At 40.8% G+C, this 25,460-nt stretch overlaps 1 long non-coding RNA gene across 2 annotated transcripts in view; it reads left to right on the forward strand.

Annotated features, from left to right (window-relative positions):
* Window positions 1–25,460, forward strand: part of LOC140083501 (uncharacterized) — a 33,801-nt gene extending 8,341 nt beyond the window's left edge. The window contains exons 2-6 of one of the 2 annotated variants that reach the window (XR_011849941.1): window positions 7,553–7,627; window positions 7,744–7,903; window positions 11,262–11,295; window positions 25,240–25,296; window positions 25,379–25,460. This is a non-coding gene — a long non-coding RNA (uncharacterized lncRNA). Of the gene's footprint in view, window positions 1–7,496; window positions 7,628–7,743; window positions 7,904–11,261; window positions 11,296–25,239; window positions 25,297–25,378 lie in introns of those variants that run through there. The other variant, XR_011849940.1, reaches the window with a different exon arrangement.

Here is a 25,460-nt window from a genome sequence, read left to right on the forward strand (position 1 = left end):
AGTAGCCATAATAAATGTCCCACCATCCACCAGTAGCCATAATTAATGCCCCCCCCCCCACCAGTAGTCATAATTAATGTCCCCCCAACCACCAGAAGCCATAATTAATTTCACCCCCACCAGTAGCCATAACTAATGTCCCCCCATCCACCAGAAGCCATAATTAATGTCCCCCCTCACCAGTAGCCATAATTAATGTCCCCCCACCAGTAGCCATAATTAATGTCCCCCCATCCTCCAGTAGCCATAATTAATGTCCCCCATCCACTAGTAGCCATAATTAATGTCCCCCCATCCACCAGTAGCCATAATTAATGTCCCCCCCACCAGTAGCCATAATTAATGTCTCCCCAACCACCCGAAGCCATAATTAATTTCACCCCCACCAGTAGCCATAATTAATGTCCCCCCCACCAGTAGCCATAATTAATACCCCACAGGTAATATCCCCGCAAATAGCCATTTCCTAACTTTCACCTATGCCCCCCCCAATAGAAACATTGCCCCATATATTTAAGCAAAATAAAAAATTAAATTCTTACCTTATTCCGCTCCTCATCGCGCCTTCTCTCATCCTAAAATTCGGTGCAGACGGCGGCTGATGACGCGTCTGCCAGGTCAGGTGCCGCGTCATAGACCTCAGCAGACCCGGCGCAGGCAGACGCATCACTAAGCCTGCGGGTGTGTAGTGTGGGGTAGGTGGGGACATTGGGCGGAGCGGGGGCCTGTGCTCATTTTGAATTGTGCCAGCTCCAGGCCCCCTGAATCCAGTGCACGGGCAAGATGCAGAACAGTCTGTGCGCTGTAACGGGAAGGCCCGCGGCTGTCACACTTTAAAACATCTGCCCACTGTGCCTCGCCGAGTTATCACCCCTGCGACCGCGATCGTTACGCCCCTGACCGTATGTACTCGAGTATAAACCGAGTTTTTCAGCACAAAAATTTTAACAAAAAACTTAGCTAATACTCAAGTCTATAAAAAAATGAACACTGTACTCACCTTTCCGACCCCCCTCCCCAGCAGGTCCTCTTGTTACTTCAGATGCTCCAGCGCCTATTTGGGTACTTCGGGTACTCTGGGTCCCCTCACAAAGAAGCTATATATTGGGGGGCAGGTGCTGGCAGGCTATTCACTGGGGGATATTGGCTGGTCAACTTTATACTGGCTGGCGGCTGTGACCTCAGCTTATACTCAGGCCGGCTTTTACTTGAGTATATGCGGTGTACTGCAGACAAACACATAAATACAGGCAATACATATGATACTCTAAAACTGCAGACACACACACATACATACATACAATACATATGATACAATAATACAGCACACATACAGGCAATACGTATGCACAGATACAGGCAATACATATTATGCACTAAAACAATGCTGCAGAGTATTCCATCACTAGGAGGGGCTGGCTGTAGGATTTCATCAGTAGGGGAGCTGGTTGGTATTCCATCATTAGGGGGGCAGCATCTGCATTTTATTACTAGGGGGACTGCATGGGGCATTTCATTATTAGGGGGTCTGCTACAGGGCATTTTATTGTGGAAGTATGCATGGGGAATTACATTACTGGGGGAGTTTGCTTGGCATTCCATTACTCGGGGGCACTGTGACCAATGTATTTTCCTCCCTATGCTTATGAGTTTTCCCAGTTATTTGTGGCAAAATAAGAGACCTCAGCTTCTACTCGGGTTGACTTATACTTGATTATATACGGTATAAACATGCAATACACATGATACACTAATACGGCAGACACATTCAGAAATTCATGTTATAGATATGATACACTAATACAGCACACTCACACATACATACATGCGATACATATGATGCACTAATACTGCAGACAGACACATAAATACAGACAGTACATATGATAAACTAAAACTGCAGACACACACATACTTGTACAGTTCAGAAAAGTAATTTAATGATAAACTTCAAACCTCCTCATATAACCAATCTGTTTAGGAAAGCCTCCCTGGATGCAAAAATCATCCACCCTGGCTACCATGCAGACCAGATCTCAAGACAGTGTAGGAGTGTAGCAGTGTGGACTGCTACCACTGGCCCAACCCCTGTGCCCTCTGCAGCAGAACTCCCCCCCGTACAGTAAATACTCGTGTATAAGCAATGGCTCCTAATTTTACTACAAAAAAATGGGAAAAGTTATTGGCCCAGTTTTACTAAAAACAGTGCAGTGCAGCTGTGACACAATATGCAGTTTGCTCGTGTAGTGTGTAGAGGGCGCCAGATTTATGATTTGTGGTGCCCATTCTTCATGAATCTGGAGCTCCCTGCACTGCTCTGACAGAATACACCAACTTTTTTGGATACACCTTTAATATAGGGTGTGCAACATATTCCTGTCGAACTCTGCGTGATAAATGTGTTGCATTGTCCGACTGCACTGGAATCCCTCTTTCAATGCAGAATTTTGTATCACATTGGGTATAGTGAAACTGTGACACTGTCACGGGTGCTCCTGCGATCCCTGTCACGGATCGCGGGCGCATCCATGCTCCTTCATGTGCCCCCGCTGCTGCTCGGTCTCTCTTACCTCTCCCGGCTCCTGCGCTTCCTCGGACTGCCGTGCGCGCACGTCCCCGCTTCCTAGGACGCACGCGCGGCTCCTGCCGAAAATTTAAAGGGCCAGCGCACCGCTAATTGGTGCACTGGCTGAACACCTCACCTTTAAGAATCCTGCCTCTTCCTGTGTTCCTTGCCGGATCTTTGTGCCTCATAGCCTTAGAGAAAGCTTCCAAGCGAGTATTCCTGCGTTCCCGTGTATTCCTGCGTATTCCTGTGTTCCTGTGTATTCCTGTGTGTTCCCGCTCCTGAGTCCTGTGTTACCTGAGTTCCTCTGTGTTGCTGTGTTCCGTGTGCCTGTGTTCCTGTTCCCACCTCCTGGACCTCCTGTTGCTGACCCCGGACTTGGACCTGACGTTGCATCTCTGCCGCCTGCCCTGACCCTGTGCTTGGACCTGTCTACGAGATTGTCATCCGCTAAGGTACCTCGACCTCGGCTGCCACCGTGGGCTAGTCACACCTGGGAACGACCTAGTGGTATCCTGCCGCAGCAAGTCCAACCCGCTTTGCGGCGGGTTCTGGTGAATACCAGGTGCCGCTGGGCTCCGGTTCCGGGTGTTGGCTAGTTACATCTCCCGCGGTGGTCCAGAGGATCCACTGATCCTAACAGACACAAATGTGGCGCAATCACTTCATAAATCACCTTTGGCTTTTGTAACTGTTGCTTCATCTCCTCTTCCTGATCTTGCAATGAGCACACACACTATGACGTCACATTGGCATGAAGGAGATCGCATGCAACACAATCCCTGCGCAAACCCCTGTTAAATACCTGTCAAAACTGTGCAAATCCCAAAAACAGCAAACAGTCCAACGAAAGTGCGATCCGCGACCCTTATTGAATAAGCCCCAATGTATTCAGACCCCTATAGGTTCTCAATTTATAATGGGGGCAATCTAAATTATTTTGCATCTGCCGTGATCAGCACAGAAGCTCTCACAGGCTTCCAGGCCTCTCATTCACTAATTTCTATTACCTATGTCGTATCAAAGAATATTGTATCAGCTATTGGACTCAACTTAGGACTCAAAAGCAAAAAATTAAGAAGTAAAAAAATTCATATCATTGGCTATTCGCTAGAATACATTTATAAATAAATAGAATAATAGACACGTTGGGAATGGCCACGTTCTAAAATACCTGATCTCTCAAAATAAAGAAGCATTTTTTACATTTTGCCACCCATAGGATTTTGTTAAAAGGTGAGGGCTTTTTTTCAAATTTTACATTGGGAACCTGCTAGTTTAAAGGAAACCTACCATTTCAAATGGTAGGTGTAAGCTGTAAACACCGAGCACCAGCTCAGGGTGAGCTGGTGCCGGTGCTTAGTTTCGTTAGTGTTAAAACCGCGGTATCGCGGTTTTAACACTTTTTAAACTTTATAGCAGAAGCCGCTTCGGCGCTGCGCGCGACCGTGCGCGCGCAACGCCTGCGGCATTTCCTATGTAGGCGCGCGCACAATCATGCGCACGCAGCGCCGAAGCAGTTTATGCTATAAAGTTTAAAAAGTGTTAAAACCGCGATACCGCGGTTTTAACACTAACGAAACTAAGCACCGGCACCAGCTCACCCTGAGCTGGTGCTCGGTGTTTACAGCTTACACCTACCATTTGAAATGGTAGGTTTCCTTTAAGTTACGCCTCTGGCAGTAAACTTGCAATGTAATAATTTTTACTATTTCTAGAATGAATGAAATGTTCTTATTAAAACACTGATATGATTTAATATATTGCTTAACATAACTGAAATGTCCAGGCTAATCATTGATATTTAATGTGCTAAAGTTTTTGCAAGTCATCATGCCAGGGCACATTTCCCTGTTTTATCTTCTTCAGTCTGTTCCAAATATTTCTACTTTTTTTTTAATTCAACTTTTCATTTCAGTTAGAGCTTCTTGGTTTTACTCTCATTTGTCCGTTTTGGTTAGAATTCAATCAGGTCACACTTAAGCTTGTCACATAGCACCTCCTTTACCCTGATTCATCCCATCGCTTCATTTCCTTTCTACAGTGGTTAGTAAAAAACTGACCTCATTAGACTAAGCAAAGCAATGATAATACAAGTAGACAATATTTTACTTCTCAGTTACCTGTCAGATCCCCTTCTTGTGTCTTGGAAAATTAGACAAGAATAAACAGTGATGGGGAATCAGTCTGGTTTTTTTTAACAATTTTGGGTAATTAAAATAGATCGTAGTAAGAGTCTTGAAGTATTCAGTGGTCTATAAAAAAATTACCATAATAAAAAGTCACCACTAAAATAACAAACAGCAATGCGTTAACTATAGAAAGAGGCTATTTTCCATAACTTCTTGCAGATTTAACATTTATATTATAAAAAGGAAATACAGGTGGTATTTGCATTGGCTATTTAAGTGCCCCTATGGTGGTTCACTTAAAAATCTCTAGAGGAGTAGGTGCGGCAGGTGGGGCTATTGGCTGGTGCAGAGCGGTCCTGTCCCCGTGCCGGCACTCTTGCTGCAGCCAGCACCTTCTCAAATGTGTGCTTGCCGCTGGATACATCAAGAGGAGGGTCAGCGGGGCTATCATATGCCGGCGCATCCCCCAATATGTTGAATGACTTTACACTCATTATAGACAGTCTTTGAATAGTCTATTCTCCTTAAAGAGCTGGATGATCAAGGGAAATATGCTCTTGGTAGGTAAAAGATTAGTCATCAGTCTCCTGGAAGGACCGCAGAAGGCTTTCACATATACTACTCACTACAGCACTAAAAAACAGACAAAAGGCTTGGAGAAGCTGCTTTCGTTAATTAAATATATTGCAGTTTACTATGATTACCTTCTCTATTCATTTCTGCATTAAGAAGAATAGCTTCAAAGACTGCGTCTTTAATTTTTCTCATAGCAATAAGACACAAGCAAAACACCAAACATTACAAAGCAAATTTAAAAAGCCTACCCACTGTGCCAAATCTACACCCTCTAATGTGTGTCATAGATTAACAGTGGCAAACAAATGATCTTACACACACATGAGTTGCAATGCCTTATCCAGTCAATAATAATTTGGCACAGTTTTTGTGGAAAAAGTAAATGGGGGAAACTTATCAAAATTATTGCAACGTGGACTAGTGCAGAGTTAAACTGGACAGTTTGATTCTGTGCCAAATTTATCACCGAGTCTGATGCTGGATAATATATTTAGGTGCTTTTGTTTAAATTTTGGAGCCGTTACTTTTCTACCACAAAGTGATGCCCCCTTTACAGAAGCCACAACCCCTGTGTCGTGCTAGTCGGAAAAGTGGTGAAAGAAGGTCTAAAACCATTAATATAAGTCATGAAAGTAATGTAAGACAGATTTTTGTTGCAAATTACACACAAAATTGTGCCGAGACAGCTTGTAAATCTCCCCCAATTAATGTATGTACAATTGGGGAAATGTATCTTTTCTATTTCTAGTTTTCTATTTGTCTAGTTCTTTTTTTGTCTAGTTTATTAGTCTACTTTGTGTCAAGTGGATTCTCCTTTTGTTAAATTGTACCTGTGCCTTCTAGGCTAACATTGCTCCTTGGTGTGTAGGATACCAATTCTTTAAAAAAAAAGTTGCACATTTTTGCGCAAAAAAGTCTCACACCAGCAGTCCAAAAGGACTCTCCATTTCTTTAAATAATGCTTTTGATTATATTGTCTACATATTGCAGCCAAAAGACACTAGCTGGTTTTTTTTGTTCAAAAATAAAAATTCCTTTCCAAAAAAAGCCACAGTGCCAACATGTTCAGATATGGATTCATGAACGAAATAGACAGTCCATGTCGCTTACTACTCTTGAAAGCCTAAATACAGTGTCCAATAGCCTCTGATGACTCATGGGCCGAAAGGGATCCATGTAGAAATGCGTCAGGCAGGGATTAGGCGAATGTATGACTGAGACAGTCTGAACACTTCTCAACTGAGAATACTTGGCTAGGGCTGTGCGTGCATGACGTGGTGCTGTGATGAATGAAGACCAGCTGAAAATTGACTAATGTCTAAGTCACACACTGACCCTAAATAACTTAGTCTCGTGCAAGCTATATACAAAGTAGAACGATTTGAATACAACTATTATAATCGTCCTAGATAGTCTGCACGAGAGCCTGAATTTTGATCTTAGTGTATTTTTGGGATATATTAGGCCCACTTTTTAACAGAATTAATAAAAGTTGATTTTAAACGTTCTTTCCATTCAGGCAGAAATACTTTCCAAAAAAGTAAAAGGAATTGTAATCAGCAGTTTGTCTATTTGTCAAAACTTGCACAACTTTTTATGTGTCTAAATAAAGCAAAATGTTTTTAATGCATTTTTACATTTCTGTCTGAAATGAACTTTTTAAATTTTTTTTTACCTGAAATGTTTTTCAAGGTGGTGAAGTTAGACAGGTCAGTGCTGTTTAGGTTTTGCAACTTTTTTTAAGAGTCCCAGTTGGCAAATACATTTAACTTTGGTCTAAACAGCTGGATTTGTAAGATAAATACAACAAATCCATTGAAAAACAGTGCACCACGAGTTGTGCACCAATGCGCAAAGTGTGCAAATAAGTCTCTGCGCAAAAAATGTGTGACTTTTTGGTTCTAACAATTAGCATAAAGGTAGTGATAAATGTCCCCCAATGTCTCTATGCAACATGTTGCCTGCTTCTTCCAACAGCTGACTGGAAGGTGATGCAGTATGTTAGACAGCGCCTAAGGATAAGCAATTGATAAATGTATCTTTTCTTTAATGATATTCTATTCTTTGGCATCCAATATTCTTTGGTAGCCCATTAAGGTATCATTCCTAGACAAGATGCATTGTCTTTGACACAAAAATATTTAGCTTCACATAGATCCCTAATACTTAAACACTTTGCGGCTCCTCTTAAGCTTCTCTTTTGTTACATATGTTTCAGCTTCATCTGGTTTACTAATTGTCCAAGGCAAACACTAACTGGGGCTTACTTCATCTACAGAGAACCCTGTCTTTATAGCTTCAATCAGTTCTCCTAATAGCAGAATGATTACCAGTGACTTCCTAAATTTCCTAGGTAACTATTTTTTCAACTCAATTTGCAAAAGAAAAGCAATGGATTGGCTTGAAGGTGATGGAGGAAGAGAAATGGTGAACATGTCAAGATGACAATACATATTTCATGGTTAACAGGATGAGTGGTACGTGCCACAACTTCGGCTGCCTACTCTTTGCTGAATAAATTGCTCCTTTCACAACTGGATCATGAGAATCAACCCCAGCATGGCATGAAAAACATGTTACACAGTCAGTTCTCTCCAGATGAACATTACCTGACCAACATATGTGCAAGGTAAATACTTTCAATCTTCAGTTTCTCATGAATGCAGATATATTACGTTTAATTAGCATATAATATGAAATGACATGTCCATTAAGTTAGTTATGTAATCTATAGGTCTCTGCATACATGATGTTAGAATGCTATCAAATACTGCAGTCTTTTGCTTTTCGTTGTTGTGTATATGATTGTTAGTCATTATTTTTTATCATTCAAAATGTAATTGTCTTGCTATTGTTTTCACATTTATTAAAGATAATAAGAGAAATAATGAATTATGATACCTCAATACAAAAGGGATACATTTATATAGAAATAGGTATATATTAAGTAGGTGGGTTTCGACATGCATGCTTTAATTTATATCGTAGACTAAAAAATACTGAGAATAGTATAAAAGCCACACAAAACCCCAGTAAGAAACAAACAATACATGCAGGATAGAAATGATAAAACTATTGTTAAACGTTACTGCTTACAAAGCAAATATGTACTTGGCAACTTGGCAAACCTACATAAAAACAAACCTAGAGATGCTATGAGATTGTTTCATGTCCCCTGGAGTTTTTCTGAAAACTGCCATTTCGTGGTGAACATAGAATGTGCTGTTCTGTACTGTGCATCAAAGAAGCAAAAAGGACAATACAACAATAAAATTATTAGAATTCCTGTACTTTGAACATTTAGAATTGTGTCCTGTTCTATGTAACAATATAAAACTGAATATTTGAGTTTTAATTTGACTACAGAGCACCTTAAAAGCTCAAAACAATTAAATTTTCCACATATCCGATAGATGGATAGATAGATAGATAGATAGATAGATAGATAGGGAAGAAAAAATTCAGAGCAGCACAGCGTCAGAAATAGAACCCCTAACAAGGGGGGGGGGGTGCAAAGACTCAGCAGTCCTGGTAGAAGACTAACAAGTATATAAATCCAAAAATTGAGGCAGCACTCCAAATAGTGAATGGAAAAAAGGAAGGGTTTATTCCAAAGCCGATTTTTGGAATAAACCCTTCCTTTTTTCCATTCACTATTTGGAGTGCTGCCTCAATTTTTGGATTTAGATAGATAGATAGATAGATAGATAGATAGTTTCAGGAAAAGCAGCAGCACTCCATGTGTGCTGCTTTTCCTGAAACTACATTTGGACCCCTTGCCACGGATTACCCCCAAAGATTTGCACCCAAAGCCATAGGTTGTGCTGCCTTGGTTTTCCCATAGATAGATAGATAGATAGATAGATAGATAGATAGATAGATAGATAGATATTTGTATCTACTGTTATATTCTCTAGTAAATAGTTATTTCATATGAACATTATGCTTTTAGCTTTTTAAACTTTTACTACATTACAAAATTTAGATATTAAATATTTTTATTAGAAAATGATTGCGGTGCAGTAGAATATACTTGTAGCTAACATTAATTGTGGCAACATTGCAAACATTTGCAATATTTCTTCAATTTTTACACCACTTGTTTATTAAAAATGGTGCAAAAATTTAGCTACTCTTTAAAAAGTCATAATCTATTAATATGTATGAATCCTGACCGGGTGCAAGCTATATAACCACTTTTGTTTAACTCCACTTTTAGGAAATAACATCAATGGCTCAAATGACACTGTGGTGCAAATGGTTGATTTACACAGTAGACAGAAGATACAATATTTCTTTTAAGTAACATGCACACATGCATTTATATATGTGGGCCTACGTGCATTCTGAAGGAGTAGGGGTTTATATTATCAGCTCCTATGTACAAAAATATATCATTTTGTCCCTTTTAGATATTTAGTGTGGTATATTTCTATCTGTGCTGATAATACATAGATGCAGTATGCCTAAAAGTATTTCTATATTTAAGACAGACATGATCACACATCTAAAACTTTGAACATAGATAACTGTAAGAAAAAGCTGATACACATAAATAATATATTGATCATTTGTGATATAAAAACTGTATATATCTTTATAGAACTAGTATTGAATTTCCATTGTCACTTTTCTTATTACAATGCATAAAACCATTAGATTTTAATGTTTCAATCTTTAAATTTGTCAAGATGTATTTAAGTTTTCTGATTCTTCAAAAGCTTTGGTTCATTATGACCTTTTGTAGCTTAATGCAAAAGTCTTAAGCTTGAACTGTAGCTGTCACTAAGCCTCAGCCTTAGCCTTAGATGTAAGCTTTGGAGGATCCTGTACAACGAATCCATTTTTGTTTGGAGATGAATATCATTTACCTATTTTACATTAAAAAACTTTTATATTAATTAAAAGTATATGACAATCCTGCATAAATATGGACTTTTTGGAAAAGACCTCAAAGGTAATTGTGGTGGTAATTTCAATAAGTAAAGACTTTTACAAGTTTTATATTTTCACACATTTTCCAGAATCTTATATAAACATATGAGAGAGAATTTAGGAAGAAAGATAGAGATTTACGTATACTAAAATGTTTCCACAATAATAATGGAACCTAAATGTTTATTTTCCTTACACTGATGATTATAATAAAGAATTCATAATGAATTCTGATATTGAGCTGCACATGTCTGAACCATAACATTCCAGCTACCCCAATATACAGTTGATATCAAGTCTTTCATGTAAAGCAGTGTCAACATTCTATTACTTTTTCTTGTTTGTAAATATGAACATCACACATTGTTTAGAAAGTATCTACCGATACAGTCAGAGAAGGTTTCATGCACGTTAAGAACATTTAATCCGTAAGGTTGATTATAATGTTTATAATGAACCCATAACAAATGGACCCTAATGTAATATGGTAACTCTATAACCATGCTGAAATAAGGTAGCCTTTGTTAGAATTTTGGGGCACATTTTTATGTCAAAACATGTACTCAGTGTAGCATTTTGTAGTGCTCTAAAGAGCCAGCCTAATCCTGTATACAAATGTGTAGCACAGCATTCTCATTTACTTTGAATCAGTGGAATGCTCCACCATTGCCATAGCACACATAACAGGCATTGGACATCAATAGTGACAATTACTACTCATTTTGTGATGAAAATATTTGTTTACTGCTTGTTTGGAGCTAAATTTGCTATAATGACTGGACTGGGCCTGGCACATATGACAAAATCCAAAAACTTGGGTTGAGTTGCCATTAATTTATCACATGACTAATTCTATCTTTTGCATGCTCATCTACACACAAAGCTTATGCTTCCAGATTCCCTTTGCTATTTGCCTTTTGCAAACAATATAAAATATGTCCTTCAGGTTTTTAGATAAAAGTATGTGACAAAAATCAGGAATTAAATTTAATTGATTTTATTTTAAATATTACAGTTATTATATCATCATATTTTTTGTTGCATGTACACAGTGTTATCCCTGGTGCTGTTTACTACATTATTGAGGTAAGTGTACACATGGCATTAAATATCCTTCACCTGATTTATAGTAATCCTAGATAAATTTAAGCCTTTAATATTTTCTATTAACGATGGATATGGTATTGTGTTAGCAGATTATCAGTAAGTTTATTGGTAGATGTATTCATGCTACTAGATTTCATATGAGAACAGTTCTCAGGTTCTTAACAATATACCGTTATGAAACATTGCTGCTTCTTGCATAATAGATTTAGAAATATTACAAAAGTGCATACATACATTTCCAAGTTTAAATGATGTAGGTAAAAAGGATTGTGGATTGTGCAGCTTTGATGGATTGTGGAAAAATGTTTTATAATTTTTTTAATATAACTAAGTAATACAATTTCATATGATTAATTCTTACATAATCAATAGTATGACAGCATATTCCTATCACTTTTCTACAACACTTTATATAACTTGGCAAATGTGCATTGACACTTAATGGACTGTCAGTCCATTAATATCTAAATGTGAAATTGAATTCTGTGCAAAAAAAAAAAGGTTTACAATTCTATGCACATGACATGACTTATAGAGGTCTGTAGTACTTTACTGTAGTAACTGCGTTCATTACTTTTGAAAACTTCAGAACAGAACAGTAATAGGAGACAATGGGCCAGATCTATGAAAAGTGACACAAACTTCATTAAGTGCAGTTTGCCTAGCAAAGGACATTGTGCGGCAGATTAATGAACGCTGGAGCACTGTCTTCAATTATCAGACGCACCCTACACTGTTTGGAGAGTGTGAGCCCTCTTTTTTCGGTGCACCTTTTATGTACAATGCTTGACAAAATTCTGTACCAAGTCGTCGTATTAAATGTGTAGCAAACTCCAACGATGTACTAACACGTCCCTCTTGGTGCACATTTTTTCTGTCTTGTCGGACACAGTGCAGCCACGACACAAAACTGGCGCAGACACTTTATAAATACATGTACAAGCTCCAAAGACTCTGTTTTCAGTGCAAAGTCAGACAGAAGACTGGGGCAGCCAGTTTACTAGACCTGGGCCAATGACTCCAGGGCTTCTAAGATGAGACTGATGTTCGAGGTCTGGAAATTTGCAAAACTGTTTTGGTAAGGGAATATACAAGCAGTCGCAGGTGGATCACGGTCAGGGTTGCCAGCTGATATGGCTGGTAATTTTACTGTTAGACTAGTTTTATTTTTAGCCCCACTATAGCATGCCTTCTTCCCGCAATCATAGAAAACTCTAATATTTTATTAGGATTGCGAACTGCATTATCCTGTCACCTCATTACTGAGAAATTTATGGAGAAAATGCTGGATGAACGGACTGAATTAAAGTACTCTATAGTTCTATGTTTTTTCAATGATCTGTTTCTAATGGTACTAGCCTAGACATGAACCGTACCTTAGTTAGCACATTTTAAGTAAATGTATTGTGGAGGACAAATAACTTAATTAATTTAATTTATTTATTGCGGGGGATAGTATGTTTTGCTTTATTATAGTAGGCACTGTTATTATTAAATCAAGCATGATAAACCAGAGACACTTCCTCATAGTTTCAGGCTGCACGTCTCCCCATATGTGTGGCACCCCTATCTGTCCTATCTTTCCCCGTGTGCATGGCAGTGCATGGTGCATCTGTATGCACCCCTCATACTCTCCAGTGCGCCAGACGTATGCCCACCCTGGTAACGTTTGTGTATATGCGGCCTTACTCTGTTCTGCCTATTGTGACTTCCATCTACATCCTTACAAATGTGGAATGCTGAATTAGATGCATGTTCTATGTTTTACAACTATGTACAGTATATATTGGAGAACAGGTATTCATTTCATGCAATTATATGACACTAGAAACAGAGATCATTTCCATGTGCCCTAGAAGCAATGCAGTGTGCATGAAAGATCCTCGCTACAGTACAGTGCTGAGTAACACAAAGCTTAATCATTAACAATTTTATCTATCACATATCACACAAATGACTTACTTATTAATTGGCACAACTTGGATAATAAATGGTGATCTGAGTTTACTTGTAAGGTTCGCCCAGGTTTATGTAGCTTTACCAGGGGGTGTAAGTATACAGAGCACATTTTAATGAATTTATCAGGACGCCCTTTGGAAGGCTGTATAAAGTACAAAGTCTGCACAACTTCACTACTGGATCACGGACAATATATTGTAGGGAACCTGTCACACAGAGTATAGTTACTAAACTTGATGTTGGATTGCTTTTGTTTTAAAATCCTGCTAGAGGCTGATAGCTGAATTGCTTGTTCTAGTTATCAAGTCTGAATTTGTCACTTAGCACTTCAGGGCCTGTGTCCAGGGTGTCCAGTTACAGAGTGAACATTCTCTGAAGTTTTTTTTTTTTGGTTTTTAATTTATTTTTTTCTTTTTAAATCTGATTTTTTTCAAGCTTAGAAATATAAGTCTTCCCCTGAAAGGGGAGCTCCCCCATACTATACATTAGTGTAAGTAAATCTTCTAGACACTGCAGGAGATTGTGACATGGCTGAGGAATTCACAGAATAAAATCCCTGACAATTGCGCTACAAGCAGCTACCTGGACAAGAAGGTGTCATTGAATGAAAGTGCTAAACATGAGAGACTGGGGCCAATGATTTTTTATAGAAATGGAGTCACAAAAAGCTCAGCATGAAATTCAGAGTTTGGAGAGTTATAGGGATGTTAGAGAAGTTCTCGGCATATTCGCTCATGAATACCAAGGTTGTTAAATGTACCATAGATTGTTGTACATGGAAATAGATTCACAAAACTTTCTTGATAAAATTCAGATGGGTATTCTGATGTTTGTGATAACATGACTACAGTATACCAATAAATGTAAATTTTTTTGTTCAACTATAAATGAAAATTCATGTTCATAGCAAAATAAGACATACCTATATAGTATGTATCAGAATATAGGAATGGGGGCCAAGTATTATTGTAATATATAGTAGTAGGGAAATAGGGAAGTCATAGTAGATAGTAATAAGCAGCACAGTACATTAGGACAAGATGTCTGGCACTCCGTGCTGCTAATTATGCACACCCCCTACACCTTCCTCTCCTATCCTGGGAGGTGACATCATGCAAGGGGTGTGAATTCACATTTTGAGCATGCAATAAGATGATCTGGGGTATTAGAATGAGGGGGAATATTAAACCTATAGATTACTCTGTGTATGAACCTAAAGTGGCTATCCCGCCATCTCTCACATACTACTGCTTTACAGATATGCACCCCCCAACCCATTATCCGCAGTGGGCCATCTCCTTCCATGACTCCCTCCCATGCCCGGAAAATAGTATGTTCCACTGCCTATCATTCGCAATTAGGCATATAAAACTGTAATTGAGTATTCCATGGTTGGGGACTGTCTATACTTTGTCTATACCAGAGATAAAAATCTGGGTCTAAGCAATGTACTAATATTTTAAGTGATGTGGCTTTCTCCTAGACCTAAAGTATCAATGGAGAAGAGCAGGGTCCTAATACAGTACTTGACACCAACATAGAGGGGTCAAGGGGAAGAGGTGAAATGAGTTATGTGAGAGAGATCCAGGAAACGGCGAGATAAGTAAAGGAATAAATCAGTCAGCAGTTTCAAAGGCAGCGGATAGATCAAGAAAGAGGAAATCAGAGCTTTTTGGCCATGTCAAACAGTAGGTCATTGGAAATTTTAGCTAGGACAGACAAGATTGTAGCTTGGCAAAAGTTAGTATGAGTAAAGAGAGAGGATAGTTCCAGGTTTTCAAGTTGAAGTGAATAAAGTTTGGTCAAGAGATGACTTCTTTAGATGGGGACAACAGCCTGTAATGGGGACATTGGGTTCAGGAACAACACACAGGACAGTGAACCCTAAAACTCCAGCCCCCAATAGCCCAGTCTGCTTGTCTCTGCAGTGATACGGGACCTTCCCTGCACCAAAGTGTGGGCAATAACGGTTGAAGGAGCCTCACGTGCACAAACACCATTGTTCACATTGCTAGTCTACAAGCACATGTCTAGGTAATTTTCATGTATCCACCTACTTCCTGCATTTGTATTATTTAAACCTGTATACTTTTCTGTATCCAGTACACATGTGGAAGTGACAGTAGTGGTAATTAACATGGGGCTTTGGTTTCTCCCACCACCTTACTCGCTACACTCTCGAGTAACAATGGTCCTTATTTCTTAGGGGACTACATTGCTATGTGGATGTGTGTTTGTTCTGCCTCATTGCATTCACTATTCATATGGGGACCTGTATATTATCCTTTTTATTGTGCCATTATTCAGCATTATTCTGATTGGCATATTTTGAACTTATTCATACAGAATGTCTCTATTTACACTATGTTGATCTTTTCCATCATGTTTTCTGACATTTGTGTGGTTTTTTTTGGGGGGGAGGGGGGCTTCAGGTCTATGGTTTATTGTACCACACCTCTGGATTTACATGTTTGTTCATGTGTTTTTCATTGTTTTAAAGAGTCCTGAATACAGATATGTATATCTGTATATATATATACAATCCTCCACAAATTGTTAGCTATAACAATCTATCTCTCTCTTTGTCTCTGACTGCCTCTGTCTGTCTCTGACTGTCTTCGACTGTCCCTGTGACCATTTCTGTCTTTGACTGTCCCTGTCTGTGTCTATCTGTCTCTGTCATTGGCTGTCTCCATTTCTGACCATCTCTGTCAGTGATGGTCTCTGACCGTCTGTCACTGACCATCTCTGATTCTGACCATCTCTGTCAGTGGTGGTTTCTGACAGTCTCTATCAGTGAAGGTCTCTGACTGTCTCTGTCTCTGACTGTCTCTTTATCTGACCATTTCTGTCCCTGACTATCTCTGACTGTCTATTTCTCTGACTGTCTTTGCTGTCTCTGTCTCTGACCTTTTCTGTCTCTAACTATCTCTGTCTCTGACTGTCCCTGTCCCAAATCTCACGGTCTCTGTCCGTTCTATCTGTCTATGAATGACTATAACTGCCTCTGTCTGTCTCTGTTTCTGTTTGTCTCTGACTCTGGTTTTCTATGACTGTCTCTGACTGTCTCTGTCTCTGAGTATCTCTATCTGTCTCTGACTCCAGTTTTCTTTGTCTGTCTCCAACTGTCTGTGTATTTGTTTCTGATACATACATAAATACAATCAGATATATATATATATATATATATATATATATATATATATATATACAAAGTAACTGTGGAAGCACTCTCTATGAAGTACGTTGGAATAAGGTGCACTTCCCAGGACCCGGACCAGAGTACCTCCACATGTAAGTAAAAATAAAATGAGGTTTGAAAGTGAAATAGATTTCGCTTTAAAATTTTGGAGTGCTGCCATTATACCATTATATATATATATATATATATATATATATATATATACAAAGAGGTGAGGCAGCACTCGGGAAAAATTATGAACTCGGGTGCAATTCCCAGGACCTGAACCAAGGTCCATCAAACCATAGAACAGCAAAAAAGTGCTGCCTTTTTTTGCTGTTCTATATATATATATATATATATATATATATATATATATATATATATATATATAAAAGGAGAAGTCCAAGGCAGCACAACCTGTTTGTCTGGGTGCAGAATCTGTATATCCGTGGCAAGGATCCGGTAATATATTCAAGGAAGGCAGCAGCACTCCAGTAGATGAATTAAATCAGGGTGATCTTTATTTCAGATGCGACGTTTCGGTGTATCCACCTTTATCAAGCATACAGCATAGTGACCAGCATTTCTATATATGGACCAGCCTACTTCCTGGTTGGTCAAACAATTGTTTGTGCAATAAATGAACATATACATATTTTTCAATGTACAATGATGTGATACATATTTGATCGATATATACAAGTAAAGTGCAAGTGCTACAGTGAAAAACATAAAAGTGCAGTGCATATTAAAAACAGTAGTAATCAGTTATTCATATAGGACCGCCCCATTGTCATTGACCAAATTTATGCAAATTAAGATGTAGCTACTAGGAAAAACATACCAAGCCCGGGAACACAGCGCCTCAAATGTCAACATCCGGTTACGACCGGAAGTCAGGTGTATCACCTGATCGGCCCTGATCGAGCATGTGACCGGAAGTCAGGTGTGTCACCTGATCGACCCTGTGTCACCTGATCAGCCCCAGACTGCGCGTGCGCACAGCTACCTTGGGGAATATGGCGGCCATTTTGAATAAGGGAATGAAACGAAGACCAAAAGAAATATATAGGTAAGTGGGAAAAAAGAATATGAGGAACCGGTCGCACACTGTATAAGCAGTGTGTTATTATGGGACTAGTGGAACATAATAGAACCGCGATGTGGCAGCTCTGTATGAATCCACTTATCGTCCCGTAGGTTCCAATGGTTCACCAGAGAAAATGAGAGAATTCTGTAACACTAAAAGGAGTCGCAAAGGGAGCCGGATACACACTGTGAACACAATGTGTTGTCATAGGGACTAGTGGAGCACTGCCGATCCGCGAAGTAGCAGCTCTGCATGTGTCCACGTATCGTCCCATCGGTTCCCCATATATGCTGACATGAGTAGCGAAAGAAGGAGCATGTGAAAAAAAGAGGTTGCTGTAGTTCCGGGAGGATGCTTCCAAAGAAGTAGACAACATGATGAGTCGTGGGGGAATTTTTGTAGACGTGTGGGGTCTTCTGGGTCCATCCATAAGGATATCTAGAGTAGAATAAACAAAATATAGTATTAGAATGGAGAAAACTGGAGGGGGGATCCCCTATACAGGGCCGGATTAAGGTTGGTGGGGGCCCCTGGGCGCAAAATCTGGTGGAGGCCCCCACTGAGTGTAGCGTACATACATATCCTCCTGCTCACTATCCACTATCCCAGCAGTAACACCGCTACATACAGCCGCCTCGCCCCTAGTAACACAGCTACATACAGCCGCCTCGCTCCCAGTAACACAGCTATACACAGCCGCCTCACCCCCAGTAACACAGCTACATACAGCCACCTAGTCCCCAGTAACACAGCTACATACAGCCGCCTCGCCTCCAGTAACACAGCTACATACAGCCGCCTCATCCCCAGTAACACAGCTACATACAGCCGCCTCATCCCCAGTAACACAGCTACATACAGCCGCCTCGCCCCCAGTAACACAGCTACATACAGCCGCCTTCCCCCCAGTAACACAGCTACATACACCCGCCTCATCCCCAGTAACACCACTACATACACCCACCTCATCCCCAGGAACACAGCTACCTACACCCGCCTCATACCCAGGAACACAGCTACCTACACCCGCCTCATCCCCAGGAACACAGCTACATACACCCGCCTCATCCCCAGGAACACAGCTACATACAGCCGCCTCATCCCCAGGAACACAGCTACATACAGCCGCCTCATCCCCAGGAACACAGCTACATACAGCCGCCTCATCCCCAGTAACACAGCTACATACAGCCGCCTCATCCCCAGGAACACAGCTACATACAGCCGCCTCATCCCCAGGAACACAGCTACATACAGCCGCCTCATCCCCAGTAACACAGCTACATACAGCTGCCTTTCCAGTAACACCACTACATACAACCGCCTCACCCCCAGTAACACAGCTACATACAGCCGCCTCACCCCCAGTAACACAGCTACATACAGCCGCCTCATCCCCAGTAACACCACTACATACACCCGCCTCATCCCCAGGAACACAGCTACATACAGCCGCCTCGTCCCCAGTAACACAGCTACATACAGCCGCCTCATCCCCAGTAACACCACTACATACACCCGCCTCATCCCCAGGAACACAGCTACATACAGCCGCTTCGCCCCCAGTAACACCGCTACATACAGCCGCCTCGCCCCCAGTAACACAGCTACATACACCCGCCTCATCCCCAGGAACACAGCTACATACAGCCGCCTCACCCCCAGTAACACAGCTACATACAGCCGCCTCATCCCCAGTAACACAGCTACATACAGCTGCCTTTCCAGTAACACCACTACATACAACCGCCTCACCCCCAGTAACACAGCTACATACAGCCGCCTCATCCCCAGTAACACCATTACATACACCCGCCTCATCCCCAGGAACACAGCTACATACAGCCGCCTCATCCCCATGAACACAGCTACATACAGCCGCCTCATCCCCAGTAACACAGCTACATACAGCCGCCTCACCCCAGTAACACAGCTACATACAGCAGCCTCGCCCCCTATTAACACAGCTACATACAGCCGCCTCATCCCCAGTAACACAGCTACATACAGCCGGCTCATCCCCAGTAATACAGCTACATACACCCGCCTCATCCCCAGTAATACAGCTACATACAGCCGCCTCATCCCCAGTAATACAGCTACATACACCCGCCTCATCCCCAGTAATACAGCTACATACACCCGCCTCATCCCCAGTAATACAGCTACATACACCCGCCTCATCCCCAGTAATACAGCTACATACACCCGCCTCATCCCCAGTAATACAGCTACATACAGCCGCCTCATCCCCAGTAATACAGCTACATACAGCCGGCTCATCCCCAGTAACACAGCTACATACACCCGCCTCATCCCCAGTAACACAGCTACATACTGGGGCCAGGTATACATCCCCCACACTGATATTTACACACCTTTATATACTTATATACACACAGATAAAGTTCTACACGCATATACTTGCACCCATATATACACACACATTTATGCACTCATATACATTTATACACTAATACAGAGTATATACAAACTCGTAAAGTATATACACACATACAGCAAATACACACACATTCAGTATATACAGCATATACCCACATACCATATACCCAGCATAATATATATATATATATATATATATTTAAATGTACACACATATATGAGTGTATAAATACAGTATATGCAACACAGTAGATGCATATATACCCATATACACAGTATATACACAGGAGATGCATATATACCCATATACACAGTATATACACAGTAGATGCATATATACCCATATACACAGTATATACACAGTAGATGCATATATACCCATATACACAGTATATACACAGTAGATGCATATATACCCATATACACAGTATATACACAGGAGATGCATATATACCCATATACACAGTAGATGCATATATACCCATATACACAGTATATACACAGTAGATGCATATATGCCCATATACACAGTATATACACAGTAGATGCATATATACCCATATACACAGTATATACACAGGAGATGCATATATACCCATATACACAGTATATACACAGTAGATGCATATATACCCATATACACAGTATATACACAGTAGATGCATATATACCCATATACACAGTATATACACAGTAGATGCATATATACCCATATACACAGTATATACACAGTAGATGCATATATACCTATATACACAGTATATACACAGTAGATGCATATATACCCATATACACAGTATATACACAGTAGATGCATATATACCCATATACACAGTATATACACAGTAGATGCATATATACCCATATACACAGTATATACACAGTAGATGCATATATACCCATATACACAGTATATACACAGTAGATGCATATATACCCATATACACAGTATATACACAGTAGATGCATATATACCCATATACACAGTATATACACAGTAGATGCATATATACCCATATACACAGTAATGCATATATACCCATATACACAGTAGATGCATTTATACGCTGTACATGCATATATACACAGTATATGTATGTATATACTGTACATGCATATATACACAGTATATGTATGTATATACTGTACATACACATATATACACAGTATATACCCATATACACAGTATATACACATAAATACACAGTATATACCAATATACAAACAATATATACACATAAATACACAGTATATACCAATATACAAAAAATATATACACATAAATACACAGTATATACCAATATACAAACAATATATACACATATACACAGTATATACCAATATACAAACAATATATACACATATACACAGTATATACCAATATACAAACAATATATACACATATACACAGTATATACACTGTATATACACATATACACAGTATATACACTGTATATACACATATACACAGTATATACACTGTATATACACATATACACAGTATATACACAGTATATACACATATACACAGTATATACACTGTATATACACATATACACAGTATATACACAATATATACACATATACACAGTATATACACAGTATATACATACAGATAAATATATATGTATATACTTACCTCTTAGGGTGACCGGCCGTGGCTTCAGGCGGGTGGGGGGTCTTTTGGCTGTTGTTCTGCTGGTAGGGGGTCGGCGGTGCTTGTTCAAGGGGGGAAAGAGGCGCGGGGGGGGGTTCCACTTGTTCGGACGGGGAGGGGGGGCGACGGGTGCTTTTTCAAGCGGGGGGGCGGAGGGGGGGGTGACGATTGTTCAGGGGGGGCGCCGGGTGCTTTTCCAAGCGGGGAGCGGAGGGGGGGGGGTGTCGCTTGTTCGGCCGAGGAGGGGAGGGGTGGCGGGTGCTTGTTTGAGAAGGGGGCGCGGGCTTGCTTGTCCTGGCGCGGGGGTTGATGTCACGGCCATGAATGGCGGGGGATGGGCGGGCCGGCAGGCGGTCTCCTGTGCCGGGGCTCGCTTGTTCGGCCGGGGATGGTGGGAGGGGGGGCCGTGGCTGCCTGTTCGAGCGGGAGCGGGGGGCGGGGCAATTGAGCGGGTTTCTTGTTTAGGCGGGGCGGCGGGGGTAGGTTGCTCGGCCACACATGCCTGGGGATGGGCGGGCGGGAGGCGGTAACCTGTGCCGAGGGGGGCGGCCTTGGAGGTGGAGGCGGTGTCACCTGTGCTGAGGGGGCGGCCTGGGAGGTGGAGGCGTCTCTGTCGTGAATGGAGATGTCGTGGAGGCGTCTCTGAGTCTGGGAGCGGCGGGCATCTCAGACAGGTGGCGCGGGAGGTGCGATCTGGTGGGGGCCCCTAGGGGGGGGCAAGATGGTGGGGGCCCCGGGGCTCGAGCCCCGGGAGCCCCGCCTATAATCCGGCCCTGCCCCTATATATACTGGCTAAATACATTCTGAGGAACAAGATACGGCTACAGGAGAGCATACTTGAGGACATCAATCCATTAAGCACAAATGTTAAATGATATTAGTCACATTAAATTCAATATTTAATCCCTGGGGTTGTAATGACTGTAAACGGTGTATCCATTCCAGTTCTCTTTTCCTTAGTATTGCCTCCCTATTGCCTCCTCTTCTGGGGGGAGGGATACGATCAATCAGTTGACATTTTAGTTCTGATTCTTTGTGGCCCTTATCGGTAAAATGTCTGCTCACTTGTAAATCAAGTCTCTTTTTGCGAATGGTATATCTATGCTGTATACACGTCCATTAAACATCAACTTGGCCTCAGAGTAGTGGAAAAATGTTTACGGCAATCACAATTTAATGAACAGGAAACACTGTTTATTTTTGAACTACTTAAGCTGGTGTTATTTAACAATTATTTTCTCTTTGGGGAAGATTTTTTTATCCAGCAGAAAGGGGTCGCCATGGGGGCCAGCATGGCCCCTTGTTACGCGAATATCGTGATGGCTGCTCTAGAGGAGGAGTTTGTCTATGTGTCCCACCACTTCCAACACGTCCGGAGGTGGTGGCGATGCATAGACGATGTGTTCCTCCTCTGGACTGCCCCTCTGGAAGATCTTCTAGAATTTCATCAATTTCTCAACACCATCGACCAGGATATTAAGTTTACTTTGGTCCAATCAACCGAGATGATCCAATTCCTGGATGTACAGGTTATACTCACTGACCAAGGTCTCACTACAGACCTATATACGAAACCCACAGACAGGAACACCCTCCTGCACTATGAGAGTAGTCATCCTCGACCTATGTTAGACTCACTACCCCTGAGCCAATTCTTACGGGTAAAAAGGATTTCCTCAGATAGGGACAAATACCAGAAGAACATAAGACAAATGGTCACCAAATTCCGACAAAGGGGCTACCCGAGAAAGGTAATTGATAAGAACCTTACCACAGCACAACACAAAGACAGACAGGAACTCCTGTTACCCTCCGAGAAAAAGGAGAGTGCCGCTAGAATCCCATTCGTATCTATATTTAGCGACAACAGCACACTAATCTCAAATATAGTGCGCAAGCACTGGAGGATTTTAGCCAGTGATCCTTCCGATATTCCGGAATTTAAAAATCCCCCGTTAATGTCTTATCGACGGTCCAGAAACATCAGGGATATAGATAGATATACCATTCGCAAAAAGAGACTTGATTTACCAGTGAGCAGACATTTTACCGATAATGGCCACAAAGAATCAGAACTAAAATGTCAACTGATTGATCGTATCCCTCCCCCCAGAAGAGGAGGCAATAGGGAGGCAATACTAAGGAAAAGAGAACTGGAATGGATACACCGTTTACAGTCATTACAACCCCAGGGAATAAATATTGAATTTAATGTGACTAATATCATTTAACATTTGTGCTTAATGGATTGATGTCCTGAGGTATGCTCTCCTGTACCCGTATCTTGTTCCTCAGAATGTATTTAGCCAGTATATAAAGGGGATCCCCCCCTCCAGTTTTCTCCATTCTAATACTATATTTTGTTTACTCTACTCTAGATATCCTTATGGATGGACCCAGAAGACCCCACACGTCTACAAAAATTCCCCCACGACTCATCATGTTGTCTACTTCTTTGGAAGCATCCTCCCGGAACTGCAGCAACCTCTTTTTTTCACATGCTCCTTCTTTCGCTACTCATGTCAGCATATATGGGGAACCGATGGGACGATACGTGGACACATGCAGAGCTGCTACTTCGCGGATCGGCAGTGCTCCACTAGTCCCTATGACAACACATTGTGTTCACAGTGTGTATCCGGCTCCCGTTGCGACTCCTTTTAGTGGTACAGAATTCTCTCATTTTCTCTGGTGAACCATCGGAACCGACGGGACGATAAGGGGATTCATACAGAGCTGCCACATCGCGGTTCTAGTATGTTCCACTAGTCCCATAATAACACACTGCTTATACAGTGTGCGACCGGTTCCTCATATTCTTTTTTCCCACTTACCTATATATTTCTTTTGGTCTTCGTTTCATTCCCTTATCCAAAATGGCCGCCATATTCCCCAAGGTAGCTGTGCGCACGCGCAGTCTGGGGCTGATCAGGTGACACAGGGTCGATCAGGTGACACACCTGATACACCTGACTTCCGGTCGTAACCGGATGTTGACATTTGAGGCGCTGTGTTCCCGGGCTTGGTATGTTTTTCCTAGTAGCGACATCTTAATTTGCATAAATTTGGTCAATGACGATGGGGCGGTCCTACATCAGTAACTGATTACTACTGTTTTTAATATGCACTGCACTTTTATGTTTTTCACTGTAGCACTTGCACTTTACTTGTATATATGTTCATTTATTGCACAAACAATTGTTTGACCAACCAGGAAGTAGGCTGGTCCATATATAGAAATGCTGGTCACTATGCTGTATGCCTGAAAAAGGTGGATACACCGAAACTTCGCATCTGAAATAAAGATCACCCTGATTTAATTCATCTACTGGAGTGCTGCTGCCTTCCTTGAATATATATATATATATATATATATATATATATATATATATTTATATATGTGTGTGTGTGTTTGAAGGTAATTTCCTATAAATTTAGCCATGTGGTCCCTTGTAGGGTATATATGGTGTGGTTGGGTTCATTGTATAAATTTAAGAAAAAGAACCCTGGTTAAAAAAAAACATTATCATAGGACAAATAAGATAAAATGTGTTGTTTTGTTAAATTAACAATATACTGAAACAATATTTTTTAGGTTATTTATTTATTTTTTAATGCATCTTTTTACAGAATTACTGTGGAAGGAGAACAATTCTAAAACTTGAAAAATGTTATTCTTACATAGTGGTAAGTAGCTTTTTAATGACCATCTCTAGTACCCAGTACTCTAGTACCCAGTATCTCTAGTATTTGTTTATGTTACCTACAGTTATGCATCCACACTTTGACAAGATTTCATCTCCTGGACTCTAGACACCTTGAAGAATGTGAGCTAAATAAATATACTTCTA

This window comes from Engystomops pustulosus, chromosome 1, assembly GCF_040894005.1.
Source record: "Engystomops pustulosus chromosome 1, aEngPut4.maternal, whole genome shotgun sequence".
Lineage (NCBI taxonomy): Eukaryota > Metazoa > Chordata > Amphibia > Anura > Leptodactylidae > Engystomops > Engystomops pustulosus.